Source organism: Ranitomeya variabilis, chromosome 8 (genome assembly GCF_051348905.1).
Source record: "Ranitomeya variabilis isolate aRanVar5 chromosome 8, aRanVar5.hap1, whole genome shotgun sequence".
Taxonomy (NCBI): domain Eukaryota; kingdom Metazoa; phylum Chordata; class Amphibia; order Anura; family Dendrobatidae; genus Ranitomeya; species Ranitomeya variabilis.
In genome coordinates, this window is record NC_135239.1 from 7,092,849 (window position 1) to 7,109,758 (window position 16,910).

A 16,910-nucleotide genomic window follows, 5' to 3' on the forward strand; every position below is an offset into this window, starting at 1 on the left:
AGCGCCATTTGTGAAATGTTCTTTTATTTTGTTACTATTTTAGGAGGTTTAAAAATATACCAGCAATTTTTCATTTTTTTCAAGGAAACTTACAAAATTTATTTTTTTAGGGACCTATATAGGTTTGAAGTGACTTTGCGGGTCCCATATATTGGGAATCCCCCAAAAGTTATACATTTTAAAAATGGCACCCCCTGAGATATTGAAAACTCCTGTCAAGTAGTTTATTAACCCTTCAGGTGATTTTCAGGAATTAATGCAAAGTGACATGACAGAAATGACAATGTGCATTTTTACCACCTAAATGTCGGTAACTTCTGAACAGGTTACTACAGCCGTCAGACTCTAAGGCCGCTGCGGTGTCACACAGCTGGCAGCGACCAGAGCTGGCTCCAATAGCTGCTGTGCAACCATTTACATGGCGCTGACAGTCTCTGACACTTCAGTACCTGGAATTACTTCTCAGCATTTTGGCTAAGATCAAGTGTAGTATTGTTAGAATTGATGGTAGTAGGACCGGCCATCTTAGTAGGAGGGTCCATCACGCACTCTGGGTGGTGCGCTGGGCAGTATGCTGGGTGGCTTATACACTCATCCGGTGAGAGACCCCGGCCCCCCAGCACCAGATCCATGAGACTGGGTAAGTGAAAGCCCGGAGTGAGAACCTTGGCACATTTTCACGGCACTTCACGTTCATTTGTTCTGAGCACACGCCCTTGTCTGGCACTGTACACTGTAAACCTTCACGACTCGTTTTGTCTTGACCTGTGTGTCTCCCATTTCACGTGTGTCCTTGTCACTGGGACTTTTCGGGGTGCGGTTCCCTTATGAGTTCCCTCCTGACCGGTCTGCGGGAGTGTGTGGCTATCAGGCTCCGCTCGGCCATGAATACCCCGGCTCTCCTCTCTTGGGACCGACCTAGGCAGCTCCTAGTTCTGCTGGGGTGTCAGCCCAGAAGGTGCTGGAAGCAAGATTGGGTCTCCCTACACTTCGGCTGGGGGAGCCCACTAGTCCCTGACCCTTGATGGGGATGGTTTATTGAGGGTCTTTCTCCTGCCGGTGGGAGTCACCATTCACCGCGTCCTGGTGCACTTTTTTTTGTGGCACTTAATTAAGCGCACTCAGGTATAAAGCTCAGTAATCGGGCGCCTGAGGGTATGTGTCCACGTTGAGCCGCAGCGTCAAAAACGCAGCGTCCAGATGTTACAGCATAGTGGAGGGGATTTTATGAAATCCTGTCTCCACTATGCATTAAAAAACGCATGCGGCATTCCCGCAAAAACGCACATGCGTTGCATTTTTTAAGAACGCAGCATGTCCTTACATAGCAGAAAAAACGCAAGGACAGCGCAGGTGACCTGCCAGTGACCTCAGGTGCAGATCTGATCAGGATTTTACTTGCATAAAATCCTGACCAAATCCTGAAACAATCCTGAACGTGGACACATACCCTTAAAAGAAAACGTTCCCTGTCTGTGATGGCAGTGTGCAGCGGCTCTCATCGTCGTCCCTATGAGTTGTCCTGGCAGCCGGGGTCTGATGAAGAGCAACGTCGCGGCCATCTTCCTATTCACACAGCGCCATGTTCTCTAGGTGCTGAGGACAAGCAGTCCGGCGATCACAGGGTCCAGTCCAGTACGGGGAGGAGAAAATCAAATCACTTATTTCTTCCAGTTTAATTAAATATCAGTTTTGTAGAACAGTGTGAGGAAAATCGATCTGTCCGCGGGCTTACATTCTACAGGATTATGGGGAAGGCGACAGTAGGTCGAGGGTTGCAGTAGCTCCGATGGTGTTGAGGTGGCCGTGTCGTCTTTACAGGCTGTAAGCTTCTTTGAAGAGATGGGTTTTCAGGTTTCTTTTGAAGGATCCAAAAGTAGTGGATAACCGGACGTGTAGGGGCACAGAATTCCAGAGGATGGGGGATATTCGGGAGAAGTCTTGGATGCGGTTGGGTGAGGAGCGGATAAGCGTGGAGGAGAGAAGGAGGTCTTGGGAGGACCGGAGATTACGTGAGGGAAGATATTGAGAGATTAGCGTGGAAATATACGGAGGAGAAAGGTTATTGATGGCTTTGTAGGTCAGTGTTAGTAATTTAAACTGGATACGCTGGGAAATTGGGAGCCAGTGAAGGGATTTGCAAAGAGGGGAAGCAGGAGTGTAGCGAGGAGAGAGATTATTTTGTCGGGCAGCAGAGTTGAGGATGGACTGGAGGGCTGTTAGAGTGTTAGAAGGTAGGCCACAGAGGAGGATGTTGCAGTAGTCGAGGCGGGAGATGATTAGGGCATGCACGAGCATTTTGGTAGAGTGAGGGTTGAGGAAAGGACGGATTCTGGAAATATTTTTGAGCTGGAGGTGACAGGAGGTGGCGAGAGCTTGGATGTGCGGTTTGAAGGACAGGGCAGAGTCAAGGGTTACTCCGAGGCAGCGGATTTTGGGGACAGGGGAAAGTGTGATTTCATTTATTTTGATAGATAGATCAGGTAGGGAAGATATGCGAGATGGAGGAAAGATAATAAGTTCAGATTTGTCCACATTGAGCTTGAGGAAGTGAGAGGAGAAGGAGGAGGATATGGCTGATAGACACTCTGGGATTCTGGAGAGCAGAGAGGTGACGTCTGGGCCAGAGAGGTAGATCTGAGTGTCATTAGCATATAGATGGTACTGGAAGCCATAGGACCTTATGAGTTGTCCCAGGCCGAGTGTATAGATTGAGAAGAGAAGGGGTCCTAGGACAGAGCCTTGGGGGACTCCAACAGAGAGGGGGCGAGATGAAGAGGTAGTATGGGAGTAGGAGACGCTAAATGTGTGGTTGGCAAGGTATGAGGAGATCCAAGATAGGGCAAGGTCTTTGACCCCAAAGGAAGAGAGGATCTGTAGTAGGAGGCAGTGGTCAACTGTGTCGAAGGCAGAGGACAGGTCTAGGAGGAGGAGTATAGAGAATTGTCTGTTAGCTTTGGCTGTAAATAAGTCGTTAGTAATTTTGGTCAGGGCAGTCTCAGTGAAATGGTGGGGACGGAAGCCAGATTGTAGGTTGTCGAAGAGCGAGTTAGATGCAAAGTGAGAGGAAAGTTCAGCATGGACGTGCTGCTCACGGAGTTTGGATGCAAATGGGAGCAAAGATATGGGGCGATAGCTGGACATAGCGCTTGGGTCAAGGGATGGCTTTTTGAGGATAGGTGTCATTGTGGAATGTTTGAAGGCAGAGGGGAAAGTACCAGAAGTTAGTGAAAGGTTGAAGAGATGGGTTATGGATGGGATTAGTGTGGTGGTGAGGTTGGGGAGGAGGTGGGATGGGATGGGGTCAAGTGCACAAGTGGTGAGGTGTGATTTGGAGAGAAGATGAGCAAGCTCCCCTTCAGAGATTTTGGAGAGTGAAGTTATGGGGTTAGGGCATTGGTCTCTCATACAAAGGGGTTTTGGTGGTTGGACAACAAAGACTTGCCTTGTTTGGTCTATCTTATTTTTGAAGTGTGTGGCAAAGTCCTCGGCAACGATTAGGGAAGTCGGAGGCGGCAGTGGTGGGCGGAGGAGGGAGTTAAAAGTGTTGAACAACTGTTTGGGGTTGTGGGATAAGGCAGATACGAGAGTTGTGAAGTAGGCCTGTTTAGCAGAGGTGAGAGCTGATTTGAATGCCAGTATTACAGCCCCCGCCGGGGTCTCTCCGTGTCCTTTGACTGTAAGAATGGTCTCCAGAATGTACAGCGGCGGGAATGGAGAAATGAAGAAGCCGCAGAGAATAAGAAAGTAAAAAAAACTGACAGAAAGTTCCGAGTTCTCTGCAAAATCCTGCAGCCACGTGACGCCCCGCCTCCTGCTGTGATTTGCATATCCCCCAGGATGCACCTGACCCGTCCTCAGATTTGTAACATTTCTTTCTTTATTTCCGTTAGTTTTTGTAGTAAATTTCAGTAACAGATCAGATACATTGTGTCCGGAGAACGTGACCCCACAGTCCATCCCGGGGCCGTCCTCTCCGCGGGGGGGATGAGCGCAGCGCAGGCCCCGGGTGACGCCGGCCGCTCTCCTCTCTATACTCTGGTTTCTCTTCAGATCGAATAAATCTTTCGCCTTTTACTAAAGATTTCCGTGGAGAGGAACAATTATGAGTTTCGTGTAATTTTTTGATGCCCGGCGCTCGCTGGGCTCCTGCACTGGTGAATAACAGAAGTGACTGGGAACACTGGGGCCATTTTTACTTCCTAGTGACAGAGACGATGTTCATAGTTCTGACCACTTTCCCTTTATGAGGTTACAGCTCTGGATCACATCAATGGATCCCTCTGATTCTCAGATTGTTTTCTGTGACATATTGTACTTCATGTTAGTGGTAACATTTCTTCGATATAATTTGTGTTTATTGAAAAAAAAATGGAAATTTGGCAAAAATTCTGAAGATTTTGCAATTTTCAAACTTAATTTTGTGCCCTTAAATCAGTCATATAACACAAAACAGTTAATAACTAACATTTCCCACACGTCTATTTTACATCAGCACAGTTCTTGTTAGGACGTTATAAGGATTCAAAGTTGACCGGTGATTTCTCATTTTTCCAACTAAATTCACAAAACCATCACATTTGAAGTGAGGTTGGGGGTCAATATGATGGAAAATACCCCAAAGTGACATCATTCCAAAAGCTGCACCCCTCAAGGAGCGAAGAACCACATTCAAGAAGTTTATTAACCCTTCGGGTACGTGTCCACGATTAGGATGGCCGGCGGTATCGTTGGAGCGGCAAAGCCGCTCGGCGCTAAGCCCCGCCCCCTTCTGGGACGCGATGATGCGGGATGTGTTCATTGTACACATCCGGGATCATCGCACCCCTCGGATAGGGCCCTGTGTTATTCCTTGCGGCGACTCTTTCTAGTACAGGAGTTATTAACTGTTTTGTGTGACATCACTCTCTGATTTAAGGACACAAAAATTAAAAGTTTGAACATTGCAAAATTTTCTGAATTTTTGCCAAATTTCCATTTTTTTTTCAATAACTGCAAGTCATATCGAAGAAATGTTACCACTAACATGAAATACAATATGTCACGAGCAAATAATCTCAGAATCACCAGGATCCATGAAAGCTCCAGAGTTATAACCTCATAAAGAGACAACAATTGTCTCTGCCACTAGGAAGTAAAACCAAATGGCCCCAGTGTTCCCAGTCACTTCTGTCATTCACCAGTGCAGGAGCCCAGCGAGCGCCGGGCATCAAAAAATTCCATGAAACTCATAATTGTTCCTCTCCACGGAAATCTTTAGTAAAAGGCGAAAGATTTATTCGATCTGAAGAGAAACCAGAGTATAGAGAGGAGAGCGGCCGGCGTCACCCGGGGCCTGCGCTGCGCTCATCCCCCCCGCGGAGAGGACGGCCCCGGGATGGACTGTGGGGTCACGTTCTCCGGCCCCCGGACACAATGTATCTGATCTGTTACTGAACTTTACTACAAAAACTAACAGAAAACAAGAAAGAAATGTTACAATTCTGAGGACGGGCCAGGTGCATCCTGGGGGATATGCAAATCTCAGCAGGAGGCGGGGAGTCACGTGGCTGCAGGATTTTGCAGAGAACTCGGAACTTTGCGCAGTTTTCCTTCTTTCTTATTCTCCCCGGCTTCTTCATTTCTCCATTCCCGCCGCTGTAAGACTCAGATAGTCCATCATGGAAGAAAACTTCCACAAATAAACCTTCATCATTAGAGACCTTTAACTCTTTAAAATAACTCATGCAAATTGTCTCTGCAGAGAGGACGAGAACTCTAGCGCCACCTGTAGGAAGCAGCCGTCACTGCCGACCCTTCCCCCGTCACATGACTTAGGCTGGTTTCACACTTGCGTTTTGATCTGCAGCGTTTTTTTAAAAAACGCATGTGGTGAAAAAACGCATGTAAATGCGGCAAAACGCCGCGTTTTTTAGACATGTGTCTAGACATTGTTTACATGTGTTTTTTCCTGCGTTTGCGTTTTTTAAACGCATGCTGAGAAGTGTGTGACAGCTGCCAATCATCAAAATCAACTAGAAAACCCACTATAAACTGAAATAGCTAGGGTTAGGGTTAGGATCCCTAGTAACCATAGGGATCCTAACCCTAACCCTAACCCTAGGGACCCTAACCCTAAGGGTTAGGGTTAGGATCCCTAGGGCTGGGGTTATGGTTAGGATCCCTAGTAACCCTAGGGATCCTAACCCTAACTCTAACCCTAACCTTAGGGATCCTAACCCTAACCCTAAGGGTTAGGGTTAGGGTTAGGATCCCTAGGGTTAGGGTTAGGATCAACACAACCAGAGAAAACTAAGCAGCAAATAGTCCAAATATATAAATATACAAAACTTTATTAATTAATAGAACCAGATAAAAATGACGAAAGGAAACAATCCCCGTGCCACCCTCAGCATGCACCAAATATGGGCAGGGGGCAGGTGCTCACATTTACAAAGGTCCACATATTAATCACAATATACAGCAGGCTCAATTAATATAATGTCAGAAACAATACAAAGAAATACCCAAAAAGAACCTGCATAATAGTGAAAATACATACATACCAATGCGTTGTAAATGTGAAAATTGTGGACCGGCACCTCACCCCTGTCCCCCCCCGACGCGCGTTTCGGCTCCTGCCTTTTTCAAGGGGTACTGTTATGGTTCTCAATGGCAAGAGAACATAGCCCAGCAAACATACGAACTAGCTCTTGGAAGGATGGAAACTAAACTGACCATGAACTAAACCTGCCGCACAACTAACAGTAGCCGGGTAGCGTAGCCTGCGTTTTATCCCTAGACGCCCAGCGCCGGCCGGAGGACTAACTAATCCTGGCAGAGGAAAATATAGTCCTGGCTCACCTCTAGAGAAATTTCCCCGATAGGCAGACAGAGGCCCCCCACATGTATTGGCGGTGATTTTAGATGAAATCACAAACGTAGTATGAAAATAGGTTTAGCAAAATTGAGGTCCGCTTACTAGATAGCAGGAAGACAGAAAGGGCACTTTCATGGTCAGCTGAAAACCCTATCAAAATACCATCCTGAAATTACTTTAAGACTCTAGTATTAACTCATAACATCAGAGTGGCAATTTCAGATCACAAGAGCTTTCCAGACACAGAAACGAAACTACAGCTGTGAACTGGAACAAAATGCAAAAACAAACAAGGACTAAGTCCAACTTAGCTGGGAGTTGTCTAGCAGCAGGAACATGCACAGAAAGGCTTCTGATTACAATGTTGACCGGCATGGAAGTGACAGAGGAGCAAGGCTAAATAGCGACTCCCACATCCTGATGGAAACAGGTGAACAGAGAGGATGAAGCACACCAGTTCAATTCCACCAGTGGCCACCGGGGGAGCCCAAAATCCAATTTCACAACAGGGTACACCGGTGTAGTGCTGGATTCGATATATATAGAGAGATGGAAAGGCACAAGGTGGTGGGACTACAATTAAGAATTGCCCAATGACGTGAAGTGCCCCCTTGATCCGCTTATGCTGCACCTGGGCGCCGCATATGGAGAACACACGGGCCCCATGTGCTTCCAAAATGACAGCGCCATGATGCAGGAAGTGGAGGAGGCGGAGAAAATAGTTCCAGGATGGTATGTGGAGACAAGATCAATGCGCATGCGCATATCGCATCAAGCGGCCATTAAACTGAACTTGAAACACTACCCAGGCACTTTAGGGAATTTCATGGTTGCAATGCATCACTCCTCAGAGTTAGGGGCATTGATACCCTAAAAATTAACATCAGGGGTGGTCAACTCTCGAAAAGGTTGGGTAAACTTGAGACGCAGTGGATCTGGCGTCTCCGGACTCTTTACCCGGAGGGTCTAAATGAAAATATCTCGTTTGCCCCATTTTTGTAGTCCGCTGGTTGTTGTTGCTAGATCCCTCTGCGTACCCCCGCATGTTCTTTGTTTTTATTTGTTTTTAATGGTGTATTTTTTATTTTCAGTATTGATGTGTTGGCACGTAAAGAATGACTAGTTGGCTATTCCCTTGGCAACAGCTCTATTTCTTCTCTGGACTATGTACATTGCCCTCGATGGGCAATTTCTTTGTATTGTTTCTGACATTATATTAATTGAGCCTGCTGTATATTGTGATTAATATGTGGACCTTTGTAAATGTGAGCACCTGCCCATATTTGGTGCATGCTGAGGGTGGCACGGGGATTGTTTCCTTTCGTCATTTTTATCTGGTTCTATTAATTAATAAAGTTTTGTATATTTATATATTTGGACTATTTGCTGCTTAGTTTTCTCTGGTTGTGTTGGTGTATTATTTGCAGTCGGTCCATTACGGTCCTAATATCTTGGTCCCGTATTTATGATTATGAATATGAATTGACCATACGTTGGGTTAATCATTATGGTGGTGACCTCATATGTTTCCACAATTCTGCTTTGTTTAGGGTTAGGATCCCTAGGGTTAGGGTTAGGATCCCTAGGGTTAGGGTTAGGATCCCTAGGGTAAGGGTTAGAGTTAGGGTTAGGATCCCTAGGGTTAGGATCCCTAGTAACCCTAGGGTTAGGGTTAGGGTTTTCTTGTTTTTTCTTGTGATTAGGGTTAGGGTTTTCTTGTTTTTTCTTGTGTTTTCTTGTGTTTTTCTATTAAAACGCATGCGTTTTTAACGCAAGCAAACACATGTGCGTTTACATAGACAGCAATACATTTTTTTTGCCGCGAATAAACGCATGCGTTTTTTTGCAGCAAAAAAACGCTGCTAAAAATTACTACAGGTTGCATTTCTGCAACTAAACGCAGGCGTCAAAAAACGCATGCATTGCCGAAAACGCGTCAAAACGCACGCTAAAAAACGCATGCGTTTTTTAATGTTAAGCATAGAAAAAAACGCATGCGTTTTTTAGCGCTAAAACGCTGCAGATCAAAACGCAAGTGTGAAACCAGCCTCATACACACGGCGTGACAGGTCACCGCTCTCCTCCTTTACATCAGCACGGACTGCTCGGCACCGCTTAGGCCGCTTTCACACATCAGTTTTTCACAATCTGCGACGGATCCGTTTTTTTCAACATTTGACGGATTGTGACTGACAGCAAAAAACTGATGTGTGAAAGGTGCCTGAGCCGCGTGCCCTGCTTGTTGTGTGCAGTGCGACGGTCCTAAATGCCGGCGGTCACCGCTGGAGCGGTAGTGCGCCATCCGGCCCGGAAGTGTCTGTGTTCAGCCAGGGGGAAGCGACCGCGCATGCTCAGCGGTTTCTGGGGAAACTCGGTGATAACAAGTAGTGAGAACGGCCGATCTGTGCGTCATGGCTGTGGCCCCGGCACTAACGTGTCAGAACGAGGGGACGATCCGCTGTATATACGGGGATAATGTCACATTACTGTGGAGCTAACCACGGCCAGGTCAGGGTTATCCTCACACCAGTATGGACAGAAATTCAGCCGCTCTGAAACAAAGAGTTGGTTAATGGTTAAGAAAAAACGACACAAGCCGGAGGACGTCTCTATTGAGCCCTTTTGGTGAGAAAGCATCTAATGTACATATCCAAAGCTTCATGTGATTGTCTCCTCTCCTAGGGGGGACCTGGTCAATTAGACCACAAGGTCTGATGACAAATACCACAAAATTAGAATCACACGTATAACCCCTTAGTGACGGGGACAAATGTTTAAAATCTGAGCACTGTCACTTTATGTGGTAATAACTCTGGAGCTTCCACAAATCCCAGTGATTTTGAGATTGTTTTTTCGTGACACATTATACTTTATGATAATGGTAAATTTAGGTCAATATGTTTTGTGTTTATTTTTAAAAAATATCAGAAATTTGAGAAAAACGTAAAAAAATGTGCAATTCTCAAACTTTGAATGATTCTCTCTTTAATCCAGATGGTCATACCCCAGCAAACCATTAATAAATAACATTTCCCACATGTCGGCTTTACATCTGCGCCATTTGTGAAATGTTTTTATTTTGTTACCATTTTAGGAGGTTTAAAAATATACCAGCAATTTTTCATTTTTTTCAAGGAAACTTACAAAATTTATTTTTTAGGGACCTATATAGGTTTGAAGTGACTTTAGGGGTCCCATATATTGGGAATCCCCCAAAAGTTATACATTTTATAAACAGCACCCCCTGACATATTGAAAACTACTGTCAAGTAGTTTATTAACCCTTCAGGTGATTTTCAGGAATTAATGCAAAGTGACATGACAGAAATGACAATGTGCATTTTTACCACCTAAATGTCACTGAACAGGTAACTACAGCCGTCAGACTCTAAGGCTCTGTGCACACGTTGTGGATTTTGCTGCGGATCCGCAGCAGCTTTCCATGCGTTTACAGTACAATGTAAACCTATGGAAACCGCAATCCGCTGTGCTCATATTGCGGAAAAAAACTCGCAGAAACGCTGCGGGTTATATTCCGCAGCGTCAATTGTTTGTGCGGATTCCGCAGCGGTTTATACCTGCTCCATAATAGGAATCCGCACAAAATCCGCATAAATACCGCGGTAAATCCGCAGGTAAAACGCAGTACTTTTTACCTGCGGATTTATGAAATCCGCTGTGGAAAAATCCACTATTGACAGCAGCATCTAAGAGGTTAAACAGATTTGGACAGTGCAAACACTGATCGTGGCTGATGCAGCAAGTTGTCAGCTATAGTGGACAGCGACAGCTGCTGGATTGTCACCTGTATGGGGAGGCTAGTCCCTTATATCTCAGGTCAGTGAAAAGACGTATTGGCGGCCATTAAGGGGATAGTAGCCATGTATTGGGTGTGATTTCCCTGTTCTTGGATGAGTTACACTATCTGACTTGATGACGTTGGAGCATGCGGCGCAGTTAAGACGGGAAGGCACCATGGCGTCAGGTGCTGAGAAGCCTTGGTGTAGAATCCGGACGTGTCCGGCCAATGTCAGCCCGCACTAATTGATCTCTGATATTGGGGGGTCTCCTGGTGCTCATGAGGGCTGCTGTCTGAAATGATGGAACGTTGGGGTGCGCCTTCGCTAGAAGAGGCCAATGCTTTTTATCACTGAATACACCTTTGGCATAAAGGGATGATGAGTATGGACAAAGGGTATCATTTCCTTAGGACGTGATAACGGAAGAGGAGACTGGGGTCAATGACCGTGTTATTTCTTTATTCAGAGGGTAGGGGGAGAATGCCTGTCTTTGAATTTCTGTGCCATGGTTTCAAGTTGCATAAGACGTTTTTCAGGATCAGTGACTGTCTGGGAGACGATCTTAAATTGGGAGCGTGGCAGACTATCCTTAGTGGTTTTGGGGTGGCAGCTGGAATAGTGCAATAGACTATTGCAGTCGGTAGGTTTGGAGAACAAATCAGTCGTGAGGTATCCATTGGCATCTTTTTGTACCATAGTGTCCAGGAAGGCCGTTTTTGTAGTATCATGATGAATAGTGAATTGAAGTTCAGAGTAAATGTAGTTGAGGTATAAAAAGAAAGATTCCAATGAGTCTGGTGTACCTGTCCAGATAAGGAAAATGTCATCTAACGATAGTAATTGGTGGCATGTTGTAAAAAAAGTCATTGGTATAGATGTGGTTGATCTAAAAAAAATTCCTAAATGCATTGGCGTAGGCCGGAGCTACATTTGAGCCCACTGCGGTCCCACGCGTTTGGACATAGTAGATATCTTCATAAATAAAAACTAATTTAAGAAGGTCAAGGCATAGGTAAATAGACTTCGTAGGCATATTAGAATTTCCCAGGAGGAATCTGGTGGCTTAAAGACCTTTCTCGTGTATTATAGAGGTATAAAGACTGTTTGCATTGAGTGTCACCAATAGGCTTTGGGCGGGTACAGTTTGGAGATGTTTAATGACTTCAAGAAAATGTCCTGTATCAAGTAAAAAGGATCTGGTAATTTTAATCAGTGGTGTTAGGATCTTCTCTAGGAAGGTGGAGAGGGGTGAAAGAATAGAGTCTGTGGAGGCCACAATTGGCCCCCCTGGGGATTATAGAGAGATTTATGAATTTTTGGTAAGATATAAAAGACAGGTGTGATAGGGTGAGGATTCTGAAGGAAGGTAGCCGTTTTTGATCAATGGTCTGATTGTCAAAGTATAGATTGATGAGGTCCTGGATCTTTCTACTGATCATAGATGTAGGGTCCCTTGGAATTCTTCTAGATGTGTCAGGATCCAGCAGTTGTCATTTGATTTCCTTACAGTATTGTTCGTGGTCCATTACCACAGTGGCGTCCCCTTTATCTGCTGGTTTTATTATAATATTATTGTTTGATCGAATTGATGTAAGGGCTCGTTTTTCCTCTAGAGAGAGATTCGCATGTGTGGGGAAGAAACCCAATCGTTGTTGATGTGAGAGTGACTTTACCTCACGGTCAACCAAAGAGATAAAGGTTTCAGTGGCATGATAGGTGTGAGGAGGAGGAAAACTACTAGGATTACGAAGACCAAGAGATAAGATAGAGAGCAATGAAACAGCATTACCCCCCATAGGAGATCGACTGTTTAATGAGGTCTCAGAAGAGATACCGAAATGCGCTGTAAGTCTGACAGCTCGATAAAAGCGTTGTAAGTCTTATTCCAACTGGAAAGCATCCCAGTTGGGGGTTGGACAGAAGGACAGTCCTTTTTGAAGTACCTCAAGTTCCTCAGGGGAGAGGGAATGGCTTAAAATGTTAATCACCAGGTTTGAGGGCTTACCTGGGAGCGTGTAGTCATTTTTTCACCGCGATTTTCTGATTTGTCTGTGTTTGGAGGTCCTCCCCTGCGGTCCTTGGGTAAAAAAACCGGGATCTGCCTGATCCCACTGAAGAGTCGCTGCCAGAACTGAATGAGCCAAATCTTCGTTGGTTTGTCTGTTGTCGCCAGGAGTGGAGTGGAGTCGCTCCATCTTTATACTCTGTTGTTGGAATAATCCTCGTTGTCGCACTGAAATTTTAGTCTTTTTCGTTACTAAAGAAATTTTTGATGTTCTGTAATAACCTTACCCATCTTGTTTTTGAGAGTAGTCCATTCGGTAGATGAAAGAGTCGAAGTCAGTTGGGTCTCAATAGCCTGGATATTTTTCTAAATATCCGTAATCTTCCTCTGAAGATAGTATAGTGTCTGAGCAGGCTGTGGATCAGCCTATGGCAGTTTCGTCTGGACATACTCTCCCTCCATAATATGTGCCTGTTCCTGGCAACCCAGATCGCATCCTTTAAAACAGTTCATAAGTCACTATGTCTCCTAATAGCTCCGACAGTATGAACCCCAGTAATGACCCTACACATGGTGACATGATGGGGCAAGTCCTGAGCTTTGTACCTCGATACACAGGACCAGCGCTTTGTCCTCAAAAGTGAGACGTCTGAGGCTTCACAGTCCAAACCTTTACTTTGGCCAAGCATTCTTCCCATGACTTGAGGGCCGCTCTTTCTTTCGCAAACCACACTCGAAGAACCTTAATGTCTGTTCTGTTCCTGATCAGAGGATCTCGGCTTTTAGTGGAGATGAATCTGTGTTGCACTTTCTGCACATGCTCAGTAGTGACCAGTGGAGTCGGAGTCGGTGGTTTGGCTTCCTGACTCCAGAGCCCTGGTTGCCAGTCTCCAAAGAGCATGACTTGCTTCTTCCTGCAGCTGATTTTGGCTTCTGCAGCTGGTTTGAAGGTCCCGCACATCTGGACGAGGTTATCGACTGAGCTCCGATCGGAAAATGGTCACTTGACCTCATGTCGTTCCGCTGCGGTGATCGCTCTCTTCTGTCTGGACGGCGTCTGCGATCAGATCTCTATCATTGTACACAGAGGTCGAGCAGATCACAGCTCCTGGAGGTTATGCAGTGTAGTGCCGCCATCATACATTATCAAGCTGGGAGTATTAGTCCCATTGTGTGGTTGCAATGATTTGGACCCCGCATGGATCACTCCGCAGATACGGCCATTGCATAGAGATTGTGGGACGTGTTGTAGGGTCTGCCACCCAGGTCATTCATACACGTGGGCAGCATGGTGGCGCAGTGGTTAGCACACAATAGCTCAGTGGTTAGCACTGCAGCCTTGCAGCGCTGGAGTCCTGGGTTCAAACCCCACCAAGGACAACATCTACAAAGAGTTTGCGTGGGTTTCCTCCGGGTTCTCCCGTTTCCTCCCACATTCCAAAGACATACTGATAGAGAATTTAGATTGTGTGCCCCATCGGGGACAGCGATGATAATGTGTGCAAACTGTAAAGCGCTGCGGAATATGTTAGCACTATATAAAAATAAAGATGATTATTATTACACGTCTACAAGACCCCAATACTGCTGAAGGTGCCCACTTGTATAGCAAACGCCTTTGTGCGGGGTCTTTGCTCCTGTCGCTCCGTCCTCTGTGCTGGGGCTGCATTATGGATTTACTTATCACCAAATAGTGCAAGAGGATTCCGAAGAATCTATCCGGACAATTATCTGTGTGATCCCCTCCTCCCATCCCCCGCCGGCTTCATGCTGGGTCTTTATAGTGCTAAATACTGACAACACATCCCTGAATGAGCCCTATACTGGAGGAATGAGCCCTATACTGGAGGAATGAGCCCTATACTGGAGGAATGACGCCTTATCTCTATGAAAACCTTGTGACCGCCTCCTGCTGAGATTTGCATATCCCCCAGGATGCACCTGGCCCGTCCTCAGATTTGTAACATTTCTTTCATTTCCATTAGTTTTTGTAGTAAAGTTCAGTAACAGATCAGATACATTGTGTCCGGGGGCCGGAGAACGTGACCCCACAGTCCATCCCGGGGCCGTCCTCTCCGCGGGGGGGATGAGCGCAGCGCAGGCCCCGGGTGACGCCGGCCGCTCTCCTCTCTATACTCTGGTTTCTCTTCAGATCGAATAAATCTTTCGCCTTTTACTAAAGATTTCCGTGGAGAGGAACAATTATGAGTTTCGTGTAATTTTGTGATGCCTGGCGCTCGCTGGGCTCCTGCGCTGGTGAATAATAGATGGGAATATTGAGGACTTTTGGTTTTACTTTGTAGCAACAGAGACAATTTAGACCTAATGATCTTTTGACCACTGTCCCTTTGAGATTAGGACTCTGGATCACATCAATGGATCCCGCTGATTCTGACATTGTTTTCTGTGACATATTGTACTTCATGTTAGTGATAAAATTTCTTCGATATAATTTTTTTGCAATTTTCAAACTTAATTTTGTGCCTTTAAATCAGTCAACTAACACAAAACAGTTAATTAACATTTCCCACATGTCTACTTTACTTCAGCACAGTTCTTGTTAGGACGTTATAAGGGTTAAAAGTTGACCGGCGATTTCTCATTTTTCCAACAAAATTTACAAAACCATCATATTTGAAGTGAGGTTGGGGGTCAATATGATGGAAAATACCCAAACGTGACATCATTCCAAAAGCTGCACCCCTCAAGGAGCGAAGAACCACATTCAAGAAGTTTCGTTCTCGTGAAGCACCTGAAGGGTTAATAAAGTAATGTGGAAGGAAAAAACTAACATTTATCTTTTCTCATAAAAAATGTATTTTCGACTTAAATTGTTGTATTTTCACAAAGGTTTCAGGACAAAATGAAGCACAAAATTTGTTGAGCAATTTCTCCTGAGTACACAGATACCCCGCGTGTGGGGGAAAGCCACTGTTTGGGCGCATGGCAGGGCTCAGGAGGGAGGGAGCACCGTTTGACTTTTTCAGCGCAAAATTGGCTGGAATCGATGGTGGCGCCATGTTGTATTTGGAGACCCCCTGATGTGCCTAAACACTGGAAATCCCCCAATTCTACCTCCAACCCCAACACAGCCCTAATAACGTCCTAACAAAAAAAAAAAATTGTTTGCAAAATTGTGCTGATGTAAAGTAGACATGTGGGAAATGTTATTTAACCCTTTCTGACATTGGGTGTACATTTACGCCGATGTCACTCAGAGTCTCTCACTTTGATCTGGGCTCCGGCGGTGAGCCCACATCTTTCCCGGGACATGTCAGCGGTGATTGTGGGTCACCGGTGTGTTGGCATGACAACCGTAGGTCTCCTGGAGACCTCTATGGTTGTCAGTGGCAGCTTGCGCCCGGTGGTCGGCGCTCATAGCAAGTGAGCAATTCTACTACATAGGAGCGATCTGATCATCACCTGTATGTAGCGGAGCCCATCGGGTTATAGCAGCTTCTAGTTTCCCATGGAGGCTGCTGGAGCACGGCAAAAGTAAAAAAAAAAATGTTTTTAAAAATATAAAAAAAAGATATAAAAGTTGAAATCACCCCCCTTTTTGCCCCATTCAAAATAAAACAAAATAATACTAAAAAATCAAACCTACACATATTTGGTATCGCCACGTTCAGAATCGCCCGATCTATCAATAAAAATGGATTAACCTGATCGCTAAACGGCGTAGCGAGAAAAAAAAGTCAAAACGCCAGAATTACGTTTTTTTTGGTCGCTGCGACATTGCGTTAAATGCAATAACGGGCGATCAAAAGAACGTATCTGCACCAAAATGCTATTAAAAACGTCAGCTCAGCACGCAAAAAATAAGCCCTCACCCAACCCCAGATCACAAAAAATGGAGACGCTACGGGTATCCGAAAATGACGCAATTTTTTTTTTTTTTAACAAAAGTTTTGAATATTTTTTTACCACTTAGATAAAAAATAACCTAGTCATGTTTGGTGTCTATGAACTCGTAATGACCTGGAGAATCATAATAACAGCTTAGTTTTATCATTTAGTGAACGTAGCAAAAAAGCCAAACTAAAAACAAGTGTGGGACTGCACTTTTTTGCAATTTCACCGCACTTAGAATTTTTTTCCCGTTTTCTAGTACAGGGGTTATTAACTGTTTTGTGTGACATCACTCTCTGATTTAAGGACACAAAAATTAAAAGTTTGAACATTGCTACATTTTCTGAATTTTTGCCAAATTTCCATTTTTTTTTTCAATCACTGCAAGTCATAT

General features: G+C 45.1%; 1 protein-coding gene and 3 non-coding genes across 9 annotated transcripts in view; 3 read left to right on the forward strand and 1 right to left on the reverse strand.

Annotated features, from left to right (window-relative positions):
- The window catches only part of ARMH1 (armadillo like helical domain containing 1), a 108,203-nt gene that overhangs the window by 72,981 nt on the left and 18,312 nt on the right, over positions 1-16,910 (forward strand). The window lies entirely within an intron of this gene.
- LOC143788962 (U5 spliceosomal RNA) lies at positions 4,034-4,148 on the forward strand. The gene has a single exon (XR_013218779.1). It is a non-coding gene; the product is annotated as a U5 spliceosomal RNA (small nuclear RNA).
- LOC143788956 (U5 spliceosomal RNA) lies at positions 5,190-5,304 on the reverse strand. Its single transcript, XR_013218773.1, has one exon. It is a non-coding gene; the product is annotated as a U5 spliceosomal RNA (small nuclear RNA).
- LOC143788967 (U5 spliceosomal RNA) lies at positions 14,797-14,911 on the forward strand. The gene has a single exon (XR_013218783.1). It is a non-coding gene; the product is annotated as a U5 spliceosomal RNA (small nuclear RNA).